Here is a 19,057-nt window from a genome sequence, read left to right as displayed (position 1 = left end):
ATTTCAGGAAAAGAGGATGTGTATAGCTCAGCAGTAAAGTATGTGACTGCAGATCAAGAGGTCCCCAGTTCAAGTCTTGCTTCCCACTTCTCCTTTTAAGGAACAAAAAAAAAATTCTCTGTTACTTATTTCAATTTCTGGAGATTTCTTGAAAGTATGTCACAGAAAAACCACTAATTAAAAAGAGTTTTAGGTTTTATCTGCGTCCGTAAGAGGGTTGTGTGAAAGGACCAGCAGCCGGTCTCCATAGCAGTCCCTGTGACTAGTGAAGCAAGAGTAAGCTTGAGAGTGAATTGGCACCCTTGGCCTAGGACCTGCTGTCATGCTATGTATTTTGGTGTGAATAGTGAAGCAGCAGGTGTGTTGAGTGTGTCCATCAGCTTGTAGCCAGGGGCATGAGTCAGGCTGTGTCCCAGACCCTGTGACTAATAAATCAGCAGGTGGTATAGAGAGCCTATAAAAGATGAAGCCGTTCTGATGAGATCCACAGCAGCAGTTTCTAGTCCATCCACTTCCAGATAGTACAACAAGGGGGTATAGCTCAGTGGTAGAGCATTTGACTGCAGATCAAGAGGTCCCTGGTTCAAATCCGGGTGCCCCCTTAATACTTTAAAGAAGCTGTCAATTTCTTTCTGTATCGCTTTTTTCAATTCTTGGGGATTTTTTGAAAGTATGTCACACTAAAACGACTAATTAAGCAAAATAGCTCAAAGTTTTATGTGCATCCTTATGACTCTTGTTGAAAATTAACAGTTTTCACACTCACACCCAGTAACTGCACCATGGATCAATCTGGGTGCCCCCTTCACACATGAAAGAAGCTTTCAATTTCTTTCTATATCACTTTCTACAATTCTTGGGGATTTATTGAAAGTATTTCACACTAAAACGACTATTTAAACAAAATAGCTCAAAGTTTTATGTGCATCCTTAAGACTGTTGTGCGAAAATTAACAGTTTTCACACTCACGCCCAGTAACTGCACCATGGATCAATTCGAGTAAAACAAGAGTTCGTACATTGGCACAAAGGGACAAATTGAAATTTGTGTACACAGCATGATACTGTGTACTTTAATACATCTTTCTACATTCTGTAGTGTGCAGCACACAGATAATGTTTTACGGCATGGATTTATTAACAAGCATTGCTTCTAATAATTGAGCATATAGCAGAAATTGCAGGTGCAAAGAAAAAATACATAGGTAAACAAATCACCAGTTTCTAAATTCCACTGTATTTACCACAGCACAGCTGATTTGTTGTGCTTTAAGAAACACTGTGTGCCTGTACAGCAGCAAAGATGTGAGTGTGTGGACACTGTATGCCCGTAATGCTTTCACAAATGTCCTTATACTGTAACAGAAGTCTCTGCAGTTTTAGAACTGAGTTTGGACAGTAGCATGTGTGCTTACTGATAGTAATATGTGTAAGAAACAAATGCCTGCATGCTGTTACTTGTGTCTTTCTCCAGTAGCACACCTATTAACTGTAATTAGTATGTAAGGTAACGTCGGCTAGACAAAACTGGACCCAAATGCTGGTACACTGTGACTGGCCTGTGTACTGTTTCCAGTATGTTTCACTAGTATCACGCCAGCTTACCGTTACTAGAATGTACAGTAAGACTGGTCCAATATGTATACCATATCAAATTGTTTTACCATAAAACAAAGATATAGCATTGTTAAAGACATTACCACGTGAGGGACACAGAAATTGCATTTTAAAAGACATCTATGTGAAGTTGCATCGATTAGAAGAGATAGTGACTGTGTGAGAGTTGTATGGTACTGCTAACCAAAGCACTGTTAAAAAGAAGTCTTTCCTCACTAGAGTTGTGTTCTGTCAATGTCTGAGGCAGTGGATTTTTAAATGAGCTAGGAGGCTTAGACTGGCTGAGTCACTGACAGCTTTGCACACTTACTGCAGAGAGTGAGCAGACGAGAGACTAAGACTGAAATTTAGGGCACAGAGTGATTGCAGAAGAGAGTAAGACTCACTCTCACTTCCAGCATGGTGAGTAGACAAGAGAGTAAGCTAGTCCCACAGCTGGAATCCCAGAGTAGGTATAACTCAGTGCTAGTCAGAGTCCATGGTATTATATGTGACGTCTGCACTCTACAGCCTGCTGCTCGCAGTAATAAGGTGTGTGTGAAGGCATATTTCAAGAAAAGAGGATGCGTATAGCTCAGCAGTAAAGTATGTGACTGCAGATCAAGAGGTCCCCAGCTCAAGTCTTGCTTCCCACTTCTCCTTTTAAGGAACAAAAAAAATATTCTCTGTTACTTATTTCAATTTCTGGAGATTTCTTGAAAGTATGTCACAGAAAAACCACTAATTAAAAAGAGTTTTAGGTTTTATCTGCGTCCGTAAGAGGGTTGTGTGTAAGGACCAGCAGCCGGTCTCCATAGCAGTCCCTGTGACTAGTGAAGCAAGAGTAAGCTTGAGAGTGAATTGGCACCCTTGGCCTAGGACCTGCTGTCATGCTATGTATTTTGGTGTGAATAGTGAAGCATCAGGTGTGTTGAGTGTGTCCATCAGCTTGTAGCCAGGGGCTTGAGTCAGGCTGTGTCCCAGACCCTGTGACTAATAAATCAGCAGGTGGTATAGAGAGCCTATAAAAGAGGAAGCCGTTCTGATGAGATCCACAGCAGCAGTTTCTAGTCCATCCACTTCCAGATAGTGCAACAAGGGGGTATAGCTCAGTGGTAGAGCATTTGACTGCAGATCAAGAGGTCCCTGGTTCAAATCCGGGTGCCCCCTTAATACTTTAAAGAAGCTGTCAATTTCTTTCTGTATTGCTTTTTTCAATTCTTGGGGATTTATTGAAAGTATGTCACACTAAAACGACTAATTATGCAAAATAGCTCAAAGTTTTATGTGCATCCTTATGACTCTTGTTGAAAATTAACAGTTTTCACACTCACACCCAGTAACTGCACCATGGATCAATCTGGGTGCCCCCTTCACACATGAAAGAAGCTTTCAATTTCTTTCTATATCACTTTCTACAATTCTTGGGGATTTATTGAAAGTATTTCACACTAAAACGACTATTTAAACAAAATAGCTCAAAGTTTTATGTGCATCCTTAAGACTGTTGTGCGAAAATTAACAGTTTTCACACTCACGCCCAGTAACTGCACCATGGATCAATTCGAGTAAAACAAGAGTTCGTACATTGGCACACAGGGACAAATTGAAATTTGTGTACACAGCATGATACTGTGTACTTTAATACATCTTTCTACATTCTGTAGTGTGCAGCACACAGATAATGTTTTACGGCATGGATTTATTAACAAGCATTGCTTCTAATAATTGAGCATATAGCAGAAATTGCAGGTGCAAAGAAAAAATACATAGGTAAACAAATCACAAGTTTCTAAATTCCACTGTATTTACCACAGCACAGCTGATTTGTTGTGCTTTAAGAAACACTGTGTGCCTGTACAGCAGCAAAGATGTGAGTGTGTGGACACTGTATGCCCGTAATGCTTTCACAAATGTCCTTATACTGTAGCAGAAGTCTCTGCAGTTTTAGAACTGAGTTTGGACAGTAGCATGTGTGCTTACTGATAGTAATATGTTTAAGAAACAAATGCCTGCATGCTGTTACTTGTGTCTTTCTCCAGTAGCACACCTATTTACTGTAATTAGTATGTAAGGTAACGTCGGCTAGACAAAACTGGACCCAAATGCTGGTACACTGTGACTGGCCTGTGTACTGTTTCCAGTGTGTTTCACTAGTATCACGCCAGCTTACTGTTACTAGAATGTACTGTAAGACTGGTCCAATATGTATACCATATCAAATTGTTTTACCATAAAACACAGATATAGCATTGTTAAAGACATTACCACGTGAGGGACACAGAAATTGCATTTTAAAAGACATCTATGTGAACTTGCATCGATTAGAAGAGATAGTGACTGTGTGAGAGTTGTATGGTACTGCTAACCAAAGCACTGTTAAAAAGAAGTCTTTCCTCACTAGAGTTGTGTTCTGTCAATGTCTGAGGCAGTGGATTTTTAAATGAGCTAGGAGGCTTAGACTGGCTGAGTCACTGACAGCTTTGCACACTTACTGCAGAGAGTGAGCAAACGAGAGACTAAGACTGAAATTTAGGGCACAGAGTGATTGCAGAAGAGAGTAAGACTCACTCTCACTTCCAGCATGGTGAGTAGACAAGAGAGTAAGCTAGTCCCACAGCTGGAATCCCAGAGTAGGTATAACTCAGTGCTAGTCAGAGTCCATGGTATTATATGTGACGTCTGCACTCTACAGCCTGCTGCTCGCAGTAATAAGGTGTGTGTGAAGGCATATTTCAGGAAAAGAGGGTGTGTATAGCTCAGCCGTAAAGTATGTGACTGCAGATTAAGAGGTCCCCAGTTCAAGTCTTGCTTCCCACTTCTCCTTTTAAGGAACAAAAAAAAAATTATCTGTTACTTATTTCAATTTCTGGAGATTTCTTGAAATTATGTCACAGAAAAACCACTAATTAAAAAGAATTTCAGGTTTTATCTGCGTCCGTAAGAGGGTTGTGTGAAGGGACCAGCAGCCGGTCTCCATAGCAGTCCCTGTGACTAGTGAAGCAAGAGTAAGCCTGAGAGTGAATTGGCACCCTTGGCCTAGGACCTGCTGTCATGCTATGTATTTTGGTGTGAATAGTGAAGCATCAGGTGTGTTGAGTGTGTCCATCAGCTTGTAGCCAGGGGCATGAGTCAGGCTGTGTCCCAGACCCTGTGACTAATAAATCAGCAGGTGGTATAGAGAGCCTATTAAAGAGGAAGCCGTTCTGATGAGATCCACAGCAGCAGTTTCTAGTCCATCCACTTCCAGATAGTACAACAAGGGGGTATAGCTCAGTGGTAGAGCATTTGACTGCATATCAAGAGGTCTCTGGTTCAAATCCGAGTGCCCCCTTAATACTTTAAAGAAGCTGTCAATTTCTTTCTGTATCGCTTTTTTCAATTCTTGGGGATTTTTTGAAAGTATGTCACACTAAAACGACTAATTAAGCAAAATAGCTCAAAGTTTTATGTGCATCCTTATGACTCTTTTTGAAAATTAACAGTTTTCACACTCACACCCAGTAACTGCACCATGGATCAATCTGGGTGCCCCCTTCACACATGAAAGAAGCTTTCAATTTCTTTCTATATCACTTTCTACAATTCTTGGGGATTTATTGAAAGTATTTCACACTAAAACGACTATTTAAACAAAATAGCTCAAAGTTTTATGTGCATCCTTAAGACTGCTGTGCGAAAATTAACAGTTTTCACACTCACGCCCAGTAACTGCACCATGGATCAATTCGAGTAAAACAAGAGTTCGTACATTGGCACACAGGGACAAATTGAAATTTGTGTACACAGCATGATACTGTGTACTTTAATACATCTTTCTACATTCTGTAGTGTGCAGCACACAGATAATGTTTTACGGCATGGATTTATTAACAAGCATTGCTTCTAATAATTGAGCATATAGCAAAAATTGCAGGTGCAAAGAAAAAATACATAGGTAAACAAATCACAAGTTTCTAAATTCCACTGTATTTACCACAGCACAGCTGATTTGTTGTGCTTTAAGAAACACTGTGTGCCTGTACAGCAGCAAAGATGTGAGTGTGTGGATACTGTATGCCCGTAATGCTTTCACAAATGTCCTTATTCTGTAACAGAAGTCTCTGCAGTTTTAGAACTGAGTTTGGACAGTAGCATGTGTGCTTACTGATAGTAATATGTGTAAGAAACAAAAGCCTGCATGCTGTTACTTGTGTCTTTCTCCAGTAGCACACCTATTTACTGTAATTAGTATGTAAGGTAACATCGGCTAGACAAAACTGGACCCAAATGCTGGTACACTGTGACTGGCCTGTGTACTGTTTCCAGTGTGTTTCACTAGTATCACGCCAGCTTACCGTTACTAGAATGTACAGTAAGACTGGTCCAATATGTATACCATATCAAATTGTTTTACCATAAAACAAAGATATAGCATTGTTAAAGACATTACCACGTGAGGGACACAGAAATTGCATTTTAAAAGACATCTATGTGAACTTGCATCGATTAGAAGAGATAGTGACTGTGTGAGAGTTGTATGGTACTGCTAACCAAAGCACTGTTAAAAAGAAGTCTTTCCTCACTAGAGTTGTGTTCTGTCAATGTCTGAGGCAGTGGATTTTTAAATGAGCTAGGAGGCTTAGACTGGCTGGGACACTGACAGCTTTGCACACTTACTGCAGAGAGTGAGCAGACGAGAGACTAAGACTGAAATTTAGGGCACAGAGTGATTGCAGAAGAGAGTAAGACTCACTCTCACTTCCAGCATGGTGAGTAGACAAGAGAGTAAGCTAGTCCCACAGCTGGAATCCCAGAGTAGGTATAACTCAGTGCTAGTCAGAGTCCATGGTATTATATGGGACGTCTGCACTCTACAGCCTGCTGCTCGCAGTAATAAGGTGTGTGTGAAGGCATATTTCAGGTAAAGAGGATGTGTATAGCTCAGCAGTAAAGTATGTGATTGCAGATCAAGAGGTCCCCAGTTCAAGTCTTGCTTCCCACTTCTCCTTTTAAGGAACAAAAAAAAAATTCTCTGTTACTTATTTCAATTTCTGGAGATTTCTTGAAAGTATGTCACAGAAAAACCACTAATTAAAAAGAGTTTTAGGTTTTATCTGCGTCCGTAAGAGGGTTGTGTGAAAGGACCAGCAGCCGGTCTCCATAGCAGTCCCTGTGACTAGTGAAGCAAGAGTAAGCTTGAGAGTGAATTGGCACCCTTGGCCTAGGACCTGCTGTCATGCTATGTATTTTGGTGTGAATAGTGAAGCATCAGGTGTGTTGAGTGTGTCCATCAGCTTGTAGCCAGGGGCATGAGTCAGGCTGTGTCCCAGACCCTGTGACTAATAAATCAGCAGGTGGTATAGAGAGCCTATAAAAGAGGAAGCCGTTCTGATGAGATCCACAGCAGCAGTTTCTAGTCCATCCACTTCTAGATAGTACAACAAGGGGGTATAGCTCAGTGGTAGAGCATTTGACTGCAGATCAAGAGGTCCTTGGTTCAAATCCGGGTGCCCTCTTAATACTTTAAAGAAGCTGTCAATTTCTTTCTGTATCGCTTTTTTCAATTCTTGGGGATTTTTTGAAAGTATGTCACACTAAAACGACTAATTAAGCAAAATAGCTCAAAGTTTTATGTGCATCCTTATGACTCGTTGAAAATTAACAGTTTTCACACTCACACCCAGTAACTGCACCATGGATCAGTCTGGGTGCCCCCTTCACACATGAAAGAAGCTTTCAATTTCTTTCTATATCACTTTCTACAATTCTTGGGGATTTATTGAAAGTATTTCACACTAAAACGACGATTTAAACAAAATAGCTCAAAGTTTTATGTGCATCCTTAAGACTGTTGTGCGAAAATTAACAGTTTTCACACTCACGCCCAGTAACTGCACCATGGATCAATTTGAGTAAAACAAGAGTTCGTACATTGGCACACAGGGACAAATTGAAATTTGTGTACACAGCATGATACTGTGTACTTTAATACATCTTTCTACATTCTGTAGTGTGCAGCACACAGATAATGTTTTACGGCATGGATTTATTAACAAGCATTGCTTCTAATAATTGAGCATATAGCAGAAATTGCAGGTGCAAAGAAAAAATACATAGGTAAACAAATCACAAGTTTCTAAATTCCACTGTATTTACCACAGCACAGCTGATTTGTTGTGCTTTAAGAAACACTGTGTGCCTGTACAGCAGCAAAGATGTGAGTGTGTGGACACTGTATGCCCGTAATGCTTTCACAAATGTCCTTATACTGTAACAGAAGTCTCTGCAGTTTTAGAACTGAGTTTGGACAGTAGCATGTGTGCTTACTGATAGTAATATGTGTAAGAAACAAATGCCTGCATGCTGTTACTTGTGTCTTTCTCCAGTAGCACACCTATTTACTGTAATTAGTATGTAAGGTAACGTCGGCTAGACAAAACTGGACCCAAATGCTGGTACACTGTGACTGGCCTGTGTACTGTTTCCAGTGTGTTTCACTAGTATCACGCCAGCTTACCGTTACTAGAATGTACAGTAAGACTGGTCCAATATGTATACCATATCAAATTGTTTTACCATAAAACAAAGATATAGCATTGTTAAAGACATTACCACGTGAGGGACACAGAAATTGCATTTTAAAAGACATCTATGTGAACTTGCATCGATTAGAAGAGATAGTGACTGTGTGAGAGTTGTATGGTACTGCTAACCAAAGCACTGTTAAAAAGAAGTCTTTCCTCACTAGAGTTGTGTTCTGTCAATGTCTGAGGCAGTGGATTTTTAAATGAGCTAGGAGGCTTAGACTGGCTGAGTCACTGACAGCTTTGCACACTTACTGCAGAGAGTGAGCAGACGAGAGACTAAGACTGAAATTTAGGGCACAGAGTGATTGCAGAAGAGAGTAAGACTCACTCTCACTTCCAGCATGGTGAGTAGACAAGAGAGTAAGCTAGTCCCACAGCTGGAATCCCAGAGTAGGTATAACTCAGTGCTAGTCAGAGTCCATGGTATTATATGTGACGTCTGCACTCTACAGCCTGCTGCTCGCAGTAATAAGGTGTGTGTGAAGGCATATTTCAGGAAAAGAGGGTGTGTATAGCTCAGCTGTAAAGTATGTGACTGCAGATTAAGAGGTCCCCAGTTCAAGTCTTGCTTCCCACTTCTCCTTTTAAGGAACAAAAAAAAAATTATCTGTTACTTATTTCAATTTCTGGAGATTTCTTGAAAGTATGTCACAGAAAAACCACTAATTAAAAAGAGTTTTAGGTTTTATCTGCGTCCGTAAGAGGGTTGTGTGAAGGGACCAGCAGCCGGTCTCCATAGCAGTCCCTGTGACTAGTGAAGCAAGAGTAAGCCTGAGAGTAAATTGGCACCCTTGGCCTAGGACCTGCTGTCATGCTATGTATTTTGGTGTGAATAGTGAAGCATCAGGTGTGTTGAGTGTGTCCATCAGCTTGTAGCCAGGGGCATGAGTCAGGCTGTGTCCCAGACCCTGTGACTAATAAATCAGCAGGTGGTATAGAGAGCCTATAAAAGAGGAAGCCGTTCTGATGAGATCCACAGCAGCAGTTTCTAGTCCATCCACTTCCAAATAGTACAACAAGGGGGTATAGCTCAGTGGTAGAGCATTTGACTGCAGATCAAGAGGTCCCTGGTTCAAATCCGAGTGCCCAATTAATACATTACAGAAGGTGTCAATTTCTTTCTGTATCGCTTTTTTCAATTCTTGGGGATTTTTTGAAAGTATGTCACACTAAAACGACTAATTAAGCAAAATAGCTCAAACTTTTATGTGCATCCTTATGACTCTTGTTGAAAATTAACAGTTTTCACACTCACACCCAGTAACTGCACCATGGATCAATCTGGGTGGCCCCTTCACACATGAAAGAAGCTTTCAATTTCTTTCTATATCACTTTCTACAATTCTTGGGGATTTATTGAAAGTATTTCACACTAAAACGACTATTTAAACAAAATAGCTCAAAGTTTTATGTGCATCCTTAAGACTGTTGTGCGAAAATTAACAGTTTTCACACTCACGCCCAGTAACTGCACCATGGATCAATTCGAGTAAAACAAGAGTTCGTACATTGGCACACAGGGACAAATTGAAATTTGTGTACACAGCATGATACTGTGTACTTTAATACATCTTTCTACATTCTGTAGTGTGCAGCACACAGATAATGTTTTACGGCATGGATTTATTAACAAGCATTGCTTCTAATAATTGAGCATATAGCAGAAATTGCAGGTGCAAAGAAAAAATACATAGGTAAACAAATCACGAGTTTCTAAATTCCACTGTATTTACCACAGCACAGCTGATTTGTTGTGCTTTAAGAAACACTGTGTGCCTGTACAGCAGCAAAGATGTGAGTGTGTGGACACTGTATGCCCGTAATGCTTTCACAAATGTCCTTATACTGTAACAGAAGTCTCTGCAGTTTTAGAACTGAGTTTGGACAGTAGCATGTGTGCTTACTGATAGTAATATGTGTAAGAAACAAATGCCTGCATGCTGTTACTTGTGTCTTTCTCCAGTAGCACACCTATTTACTGTAATTAGTATGTAAGGTAACGTCGGCTAGACAAAACTGGACCCAAATGCTGGTACACTGTGACTGGCCTGTGTACTGTTTCCAGTGTGTTTCACTAGTATCACGCCAGCTTACCGTTACTAGAATGTACAGTAAGACTGGTCCAATATGTATACCATATCAAATTGTTTTACCATAAAACAAAGATATAGCATCGTTAAAGACATTACCACGTGAGGGACACAGAAATTGCATTTTAAAAGACATCTATGTGAACTTGCATCGATTAGAAGAGATAGTGACTGTGTGAGAGTTGTATGGTACTGCTAACCAAAGCACTGTTAAAAAGAAGTCTTTCCTCACTAGAGTTGTGTTCTGTCAATGTCTGAGGCAGTGGATTTTTAAATGAGCTAGGAGGCTTAGACTGGCTGAGTCACTGACAGCTTTGCACACTTACTGCAGAGAGTGAGCAGATGAGAGACTAAGACTGAAATTTAGGGCACAGAGTGATTGCAGAAGAGAGTAAGACTCACTCTCACTTCCAGCATGGTGAGTAGACAAGAGAGTAAGCTAGTCCCACAGCTGGAATCCCAGAGTAGGTATAACTCAGTGCTAGTCAGAGTCCATGGTATTATATGTGACGTCTGCACTCTACAGCCTGCTGCTCGCAGTAATAAGGTGTGTGTGAAGGCATATTTCAGGTAAAGAGGATGTGTATAGCTCAGCAGTAAAGTATATGACTGCAGATCAAGAGGTCCCCAGTTCAAGTCTTGCTTCCCACTTCTCCTTTTAAGGAACAAAAAAAAAATTCTCTGTTACTTATTTCAATTTCTGGAGATTTCTTGAAAGTATGTCACAGAAAAACCACTAATTAAAAAGAGTTTTAGGTTTTATCTGCGTCCGTAAGAGGGTTGTGTGAAAGGACCAGCAGCCGGTCTCCATAGCAGTCCCTGTGACTAGTGAAGCAAGAGTAAGCTTGAGAGTGAATTGGCACCCTTGGCCTAGGACCTGCTGTCATGCTATGTATTTTGGTGTGAATAGTGAAGCATCAGGTGTGTTGAGTGTGTCCATCAGCTTGTAGCCAGGGGCATGAGTCAGGCTGTGTCCCAGACCCTGTGACTAATAAATCAGCAGGTGGTATAGAGAGCCTATAAAAGAGGAAGCCGTTCTGATGAGATCCACAGCAGCAGTTTCTAGTCCATCCACTTCCAGATAGTACAACAAGGGGGTATAGCTCAGTGGTAGAGCATTTGACTGCAGATCAAGAGGTCCCTGGTTCAAATCCGGGTGCCCCCTTAATACTTTAAAGAAGCAGTCAATTTCTTTCTGTATACGCTTTTTTCAATTCTTGGGGATTTTTTGAAAGTATGACACACTAAAACGACTAATTAAGCAAAATAGCTCAAAGTTTTATGTGCATCCTTATGACTCTTGTTGAAAATTAACAGTTTTCACACTCACACCCAGTAACTGCACCATGGATCAATCTGGGTGCCCCCTTCACACATGAAAAAAGCTTTCAATTTCTTTCTATATCACTTTCTACAATTCTTGGGGATTTATTGAAAGTATTTCACACTAAAACGACTATTTAAACAAAATAGCTCAAAGTTTTATGTGCATCCTTAAGACTGTTGTGCGAAAATTAACAGTTTTCACACTCACACCCAGTAACTGCACCATGGATCAATTCGAGTAAAACAAGAGTTCGTACATTGGCACACAGGGACAAATTGAAATTTGTGTACACAGCATGATACTGTGTACTTTAATACATCTTTCTACATTCTGTAGTGTGCAGCACACAGATAATGTTTTACGGCATGGATTTATTAACAAGCATTGCTTCTAATAATTGAGCATATAGCAGAAATTGCAGGTGCAAAGAAAAAATACATAGGTAAATAAATCACGAGTTTCTAAATTCCACTGTATTTACCACAGCACAGCTGATTTGTTGTGCTTTAAGAAACACTGTGTGCCTGTACAGCAGCAAAGATGTGAGTGTGTGGACACTGTATGCCCGTAATGCTTTCACAAATGTCCTTATACTGTAACAGAAGTCTCTGCAGTTTTAGAACTGAGTTTGGACAGTAGCATGTGTGCTTACTGATAGTAATATGTGTAAGAAACAAATGCCTGCATGCTGTTACTTGTGTCTTTCTCCAGTAGCACACCTATTTACTGTAATTAGTATGTAAGGTAACGTCGGCTAGACAAAACTGGACCCAAATGCTGGTACACTGTGACTGGCCTGTGTACTGTTTCCAGTGTGTTTCACCAGTATCACGCCAGCTTACCGTTACTAGAATGTACAGTAAGACTGGTCCAATATGTATACCATATCAAATTGTTTTACCATAAAACAAAGATATAGCATTGTTAAAGACATTACCACGTGAGGGACACAGAAATTGCATTTTAAAAGACATCTATGTGAACTTGCATCGATTAGAAGAGATAGTGACTGTGTGAGAGTTGTATGGTACTGCTAACCAAAGCACTGTTAAAAAGAAGTCTTTCCTCACTAGAGTTGTGTTCTGTCAAAGTCTGAGGCAGTGGATTTTTAAATGAGCTAGGAGGCTTAGACTGGCTGAGTCACTGACAGCTTTGCACACTTACAGCAGAGAGTGAGCAGACGAGAGACTAAGACTGAAATTTAGGGCACAGAGTGATTGCAGAAGAGAGTAAGACTCACTCTCACTTCCAGCATGGTGAGTAGACAAGAGAGTAAGCTAGTCCCACAGCTGGAATCCCAGAGTAGGTATAACTCAGTGCTAGTCAGAGTCCATGGTATTACATGTGACGTCTGCACTCTACAGCCTGCTGCTCGCAGTAATAAGGTGTGTGTGAAGGCATATTTCAGGAAAAGAGGATGTGTATAGCTCAGCAGTAAAGTATGTGACTGCAGATCAAGAGGTCCCCAGCTCAAGTCCTGCTTCCCACTTCTCCTTTTAAGGAACAAAAAAAAAATTCTCTGTTACTTATTTCAATTTCTGGAGATTTCTTGAAAGTATGTCACAGAAAAACCACTAATTAAAAAGAGTTTTAGGTTTTATCTGCGTCCGTAAGAGGGTTGTGTGAAAGGACCAGCAGCCGGTCTCCATAGCAGTCCCTGTGACTAGTGAAGCAAGAGTAAGCCTGAGAGTGAATTGGCACCCTTGGCCTAGGACCTGCTGTCATGCTATGTATTTTGGTGTGAATAGTGAAGCATCAGGTGTGTTGAGTGTGTCCATCAGCTTGTAGCCAGGGGCATGAGTCAGGCTGTGTCCCAGACCCTGTGACTAATAAATCAGCAGGTGGTATAGAGAGCCTATAAAAGAGGAAGCCGTTCTGATGAGATCCACAGCAGCAGTTTCTAGTCCATCCACTTCTAGATAGTACAACAAGGGGGTATAGCTCAGTGGTAGAGCATTTGACTGCAGATCAAGAGGTCCTTGGTTCAAATCCGGGTGCCCTCTTAATACTTTAAAGAAGCTGTCAATTTCTTTCTGTATCGCTTTTTTCAATTCTTGGGGATTTTTTGAAAGTATGTCACACTAAAACGACTAATTAAGCAAAATAGCTCAAAGTTTTATGTGCATCCTTATGACTCGTTGAAAATTAACAGTTTTCACACTCACACCCAGTAACTGCACCATGGATCAGTCTGGGTGCCCCCTTCACACATGAAAGAAGCTTTCAATTTCTTTCTATATCACTTTCTACAATTCTTGGGGATTTATTGAAAGTATTTCACACTAAAACGACGATTTAAACAAAATAGCTCAAAGTTTTATGTGCATCCTTAAGACTGTTGTGCGAAAATTAACAGTTTTCACACTCACGCCCAGTAACTGCACCATGGATCAATTCGAGTAAAACAAGAGTTCGTACATTGGCACACAGGGACAAATTGAAATTTGTGTACACAGCATGATACTGTGTACTTTAAAACATCTTTCTACATTCTGTAGTGTGCAGCACACAGATAATGTTTTACGGCATGGATTTATTAACAAGCATTGCTTCTAATAATTGAGCATATAGCAGAAATTGCAGGTGCAAAGAAAAAATACATAGGTAAACAAATCACAAGTTTCTAAATTCCACTGTATTTACCACAGCACAGCTGATTTGTTGTGCTTTAAGAAACACTGTGTGCCTGTACAGCAGCAAAGATGTGAGTGTGTGGACACTGTATGCCCGTAATGCTTTCACAAATGTCCTTATACTGTAACAGAAGTCTCTGCAGTTTTAGAACTGAGTTTGGACAGTAGCATGTGTGCTTACTGATAGTAATATGTGTAAGAAACAAATGCCTGCATGCTGTTACTTGTGTCTTTCTCCAGTAGCACACCTATTTACTGTAATTAGTATGTAAGGTAACGTCGGCTAGACAAAACTGGACCCAAATGCTGGTACACTGTGACTGGCCTGTGTACTGTTTCCAGTGTGTTTCACTAGTATCACGCCAGCTTACCGTTACTAGAATGTACAGTAAGACTGGTCCAATATGTATACCATATCAAATTGTTTTACCATAAAACAAAGATATAGCATTGTTAAAGACATTACCACGTGAGGGACACAGAAATTGCATTTTAAAAGACGTCTATGTGAACTTGCATCGATTAGAAGAGATAGTGACTGTGTGAGAGTTGTATGGTACTGCTAACCAAAGCACTGTTAAAAAGAAGTCTTTCCTCACTAGAGTTGTGTTCTGTCAATGTCTGAGGCAGTGGATTTTTAAATGAGCTAGGAGGCTTAGACTGGCTGAGTCACTGACAGCTTTGCACACTTACTGCAGAGAGTGAGCAGACGAGAGACTAAGACTGAAATTTAGGGCACAGAGTGATTGCAGAAGAGAGTAAGACTCACTCTCACTTCCAGCATGGTGAGTAGACAAGAGAGTAAGCTAGTCCCACAGCTGGAATCCCAGAGTAGGTATAACTCAGTGCTAGTCAGAGTCCATGGTATTATATGTGACGTCTGCACTCTACAGCCTGCTGCTCGCAGTAATAAGGTGTGTGTGAAGGCATATTTCAGGAAAAGAGGGTGTGTATAGCTCAGCTGTAAAGTATGTGACTGCAGATTAAGAGGTCCCCAGTTCAAGTCTTGCTTCCCACTTCTCCTTTTAAGGAACAAAAAAAAAATTATCTGTTACTTATTTCAATTTCTGGAGATTTCTTGAAAGTATGTCACAGAAAAACCACTAATTAAAAAGAGTTTTAGGTTTTATCTGCGTCCGTAAGAGGGTTGTGTGAAGGGACCAGCAGCCGGTCTCCATAGCAGTCCCTGTGACTAGTGAAGCAAGAGTAAGCCTGAGAGTAAATTGGCACCCTTGGCCTAGGACCTGCTGTCATGCTATGTATTTTGGTGTGAATAGTGAAGCATCAGGTGTGTTGAGTGTGTCCATCAGCTTGTAGCCAGGGGCATGAGTCAGGCTGTGTCCCAGACCCTGTGACTAATAAATCAGCAGGTGGTATAGAGAGCCTATAAAAGAGGAAGCCGTTCTGATGAGATCCACAGCAGCAGTTTCTAGTCCATCCACTTCCAAATAGTACAACAAGGGGGTATAGCTCAGTGGTAGAGCATTTGACTGCAGATCAAGAGGTCCCTGGTTCAAATCCGGGTGCCCCATTAATACATTAAAGAAGCTGTCAATTTCTTTCTGTATCGCTTTTTTCAATTCTTGGGGATTTTTTGAAAGTATGTCACACTAAAACGACTAATTAAGCAAAATAGCTCAAACTTTTATGTGCATCCTTATGACTCTTGTTGAAAATTAACAGTTTTCACACTCACACCCAGTAACTGCACCATGGATCAATCTGGGTGGCCCCTTCACACATGAAAGAAGCTTTCAATTTCTTTCTATATCACTTTCTACAATTCTTGGGGATTTATTGAAAGTATTTCACACTAAAACGACTATTTAAACAAAATAGCTCAAAGTTTTATGTGCATCCTTAAGACTGTTGTGCGAAAATTAACAGTTTTCACACTCACGCCCAGTAACTGCACCATGGATCAATTCGAGTAAAACAAGAGTTCGTACATTGGCACACAGGGACAAATTGAAATTTGTGTACACAGCATGATACTGTGTACTTTAATACATCTTTCTACATTCTGTAGTGTGCAGCACACAGATAATGTTTTACGGCATGGATTTATTAACAAGCATTGCTTCTAATAATTGAGCATATAGCAGAAATTGCAGGTGCAAAGAAAAAATACATAGGTAAACAAATCACGAGTTTCTAAATTCCACTGTATTTACCACAGCACAGCTGATTTGTTGTGCTTTAAGAAACACTGTGTGCCTGTACAGCAGCAAAGATGTGAGTGTGTGGACACTGTATGCCCGTAATGCTTTCACAAATGTCCTTATACTGTAACAGAAGTCTCTGCAGTTTTAGAACTGAGTTTGGACAGTAGCATGTGTGCTTACTGATAGTAATATGTGTAAGAAACAAATGCCTGCATGCTGTTACTTGTGTCTTTCTCCAGTAGCACACCTATTTACTGTAATTAGTATGTAAGGTAACGTCGGCTAGACAAAACTGGACCCAAATGCTGGTACACTGTGACTGGCCTGTGTACTGTTTCCAGTGTGTTTCACTAGTATCACGCCAGCTTACCGTTACTAGAATGTACAGTAAGACTGGTCCAATATGTATACCATATCAAATTGTTTTACCATAAAACAAAGATATAGCATCGTTAAAGACATTACCACGTGAGGGACACAGAAATTGCATTTTAAAAGACATCTATGTGAACTTGCATCGATTAGAAGAGATAGTGACTGTGTGAGAGTTGTATGGTACTGCTAACCAAAGCACTGTTAAAAAGAAGTCTTTCCTCACTAGAGTTGTGTTCTGTCAATGTCTGAGGCAGTGGATTTTTAAATGAGCTAGGAGGCTTAGACTGGCTGAGTCACTGACAGCTTTGCACACTTACTGCAGAGAGTGAGCAGATGAGAGACTAAGACTGAAATTTAGGGCACAGAGTGATTGCAGAAGAGAGTAAGACTCACTCTCACTTCCAGCATGGTGAGTAGACAAGAGAGTAAGCTAGTCCCACAGCTGGAATCCCAGAGTAGGTATAACTCAGTGCTAGTCAGAGTCCATGGTATTATATGTGACGTCTGCACTCTACAGCCTGCTGCTCGCAGTAATAAGGTGTGTGTGAAGGCATATTTCAGGAAAAGAGGATGTGTATAGCTCAGCAGTAAAGTATATGACTGCAGATCAAGAGGTCCCCAGTTCAAGTCTTGCTTCCCACTTCTCCTTTTAAGGAACAAAAAAAAAATTCTCTGTTACTTATTTCAATTTCTGGAGATTTCTTGAAAGTATGTCACAGAAAAACCACTAATTAAAAAGAGTTTTAGGTTTTATCTGCGTCCGTAAGAGGGTTGTGTGAAAGGACCAGCAGCCGGTCTCCATAGCAGTCCCTGTGACTAGTGAAGCAAGAGTAAGCTTGAGAGTGAATTGGCACCCTTGGCCTAGGACCTGCTGTCATGCTATGTATTTTGGTGTGAATAGTGAAGCATCAGGTGTGTTGAGTGTGTCCATCAGCTTGTAGCCAGGGGCATGAGTCAGGCTGTGTCCCAGACCCTGTGACTAATAAATCAGCAGGTGGTATAGAGAGCCTATAAAAGAGGAAGCCGTTCTGATGAGATCCACAGCAGCAGTTTCTAGTCCATCCACTTCCAGATAGTACAACAAGGGGGTATAGCTCAGTGGTAGAGCATTTGACTGCAGATCAAGAGGTCCCTGGTTCAAATCCGGGTGCCCCCTTAATACTTTAAAGAAGCAGTCAATTTCTTTCTGTATACGCTTTTTTCAATTCTTGGGGATTTTTTGAAAGTATGACACACTAAAACGACTAATTAAGCAAAATAGCTCAAAGTTTTATGTGCATCCTCATGACTCTTGTTGAAAATTAACAGTTTTCACACTCACACCCAGTAACTGCACCATGGATCAATCTGGGTGCCCCCTTCACACATGAAAAAAGCTTTCAATTTCTTTCTATATCACTTTCTACAATTCTTGGGGATTTATTGAAAGTATTTCACACTAAAACGACTATTTAAACAAAATAGCTCAAAGTTTTATGTGCATCCTTAAGACTGTTGTGCGAAAATTAACAGTTTTCACACTCACACCCAGTAACTGCACCATGGATCAATTCGAGTAAAACAAGAGTTCGTACATTGGCACACAGGGACAAATTGAAATTTGTGTACACAGCATGATACTGTGTACTTTAATACATCTTTCTACATTCTGTAGTGTGCAGCACACAGATAATGTTTTACGGCATGGATTTATTAACAAGCATTGCTTCTAATAATTGAGCATATAGCAGAAATTGCAGGTGCAAAGAAAAAATACATAGGTAAATAAATCACGAGTTTCTAAATTCCACTGTATTTACCACAGCACAGCTGATTTGTTGTGCTTTAAGAAACACTGTGTGCCTGTACAGCAGCAAAGATGTGAGTGTGTGGACACTGTATGCCCGTAATGCTTTCACAAATGTCCTTATACTGTAACAGAAGTCTCTGCAGTTTTAGAACTGAGTTTGGACAGTAGCATGTGTGCTTACTGATAGTAATATGTGTAAGAAACAAATGCCTGCATGCTGTTACTTGTGTCTTTCTCCAGTAGCACACCTATTTACTGTAAATAGTATGTAAGGTAACGTCGGCTAGACAAAACTGGACCCAAATGCTGGTACACTGTGACTGGCCTGTGTACTGTTTCCAGTGTGTTTCACCAGTATCACGCCAGCTTACCGTTACTAGAATGTACAGTAAGACTGGTCCAATATGTATACCATATCAAATTGTTTTACCATAAAACAAAGATATAGCATTGTTAAAGACATTACCACGTGAGGGACACAGAAATTGCATTTTAAAAGACATCTATGTGAAC

At 40.5% G+C, this 19,057-nt stretch overlaps 9 non-coding genes across 9 annotated transcripts; all 9 read left to right on the top strand.

Annotated features, from left to right (window-relative positions):
- Nucleotides 1-530: 530 nt before the first annotated feature.
- Nucleotides 531-602, top strand: TRNAC-GCA (transfer RNA cysteine (anticodon GCA)). Its single transcript has one exon. It is a non-coding gene; the product is annotated as a tRNA-Cys (tRNA).
- Nucleotides 603-2,694: 2,092 nt separating this feature from the next.
- TRNAC-GCA (transfer RNA cysteine (anticodon GCA)) lies at nucleotides 2,695-2,766 on the top strand. The gene has a single exon. It is a non-coding gene; the product is annotated as a tRNA-Cys (tRNA).
- Nucleotides 2,767-4,858: 2,092 nt separating this feature from the next.
- On the top strand, nucleotides 4,859-4,930 carry TRNAC-GCA (transfer RNA cysteine (anticodon GCA)). Its single transcript has one exon. It is a non-coding gene; the product is annotated as a tRNA-Cys (tRNA).
- Nucleotides 4,931-7,022: 2,092 nt separating this feature from the next.
- On the top strand, nucleotides 7,023-7,094 carry TRNAC-GCA (transfer RNA cysteine (anticodon GCA)). Its single transcript has one exon. It is a non-coding gene; the product is annotated as a tRNA-Cys (tRNA).
- Nucleotides 7,095-9,184: 2,090 nt separating this feature from the next.
- TRNAC-GCA (transfer RNA cysteine (anticodon GCA)) lies at nucleotides 9,185-9,258 on the top strand. Its single transcript has one exon. It is a non-coding gene; the product is annotated as a tRNA-Cys (tRNA).
- A 2,090-nt stretch (nucleotides 9,259-11,348) lies between these two features.
- On the top strand, nucleotides 11,349-11,420 carry TRNAC-GCA (transfer RNA cysteine (anticodon GCA)). Its single transcript has one exon. It is a non-coding gene; the product is annotated as a tRNA-Cys (tRNA).
- A 2,093-nt stretch (nucleotides 11,421-13,513) lies between these two features.
- TRNAC-GCA (transfer RNA cysteine (anticodon GCA)) lies at nucleotides 13,514-13,585 on the top strand. The gene has a single exon. It is a non-coding gene; the product is annotated as a tRNA-Cys (tRNA).
- A 2,090-nt stretch (nucleotides 13,586-15,675) lies between these two features.
- Nucleotides 15,676-15,747, top strand: TRNAC-GCA (transfer RNA cysteine (anticodon GCA)). The gene has a single exon. It is a non-coding gene; the product is annotated as a tRNA-Cys (tRNA).
- Nucleotides 15,748-17,839: 2,092 nt separating this feature from the next.
- TRNAC-GCA (transfer RNA cysteine (anticodon GCA)) lies at nucleotides 17,840-17,911 on the top strand. Its single transcript has one exon. It is a non-coding gene; the product is annotated as a tRNA-Cys (tRNA).
- The last annotated feature ends 1,146 nt before the right edge of the window (nucleotides 17,912-19,057 follow it).

This window comes from Pleurodeles waltl, chromosome 4_1, assembly GCF_031143425.1.
Source record: "Pleurodeles waltl isolate 20211129_DDA chromosome 4_1, aPleWal1.hap1.20221129, whole genome shotgun sequence".
Taxonomy (NCBI): domain Eukaryota; kingdom Metazoa; phylum Chordata; class Amphibia; order Caudata; family Salamandridae; genus Pleurodeles; species Pleurodeles waltl.
This window is presented reverse-complemented; position numbering and strand designations above follow the sequence as displayed.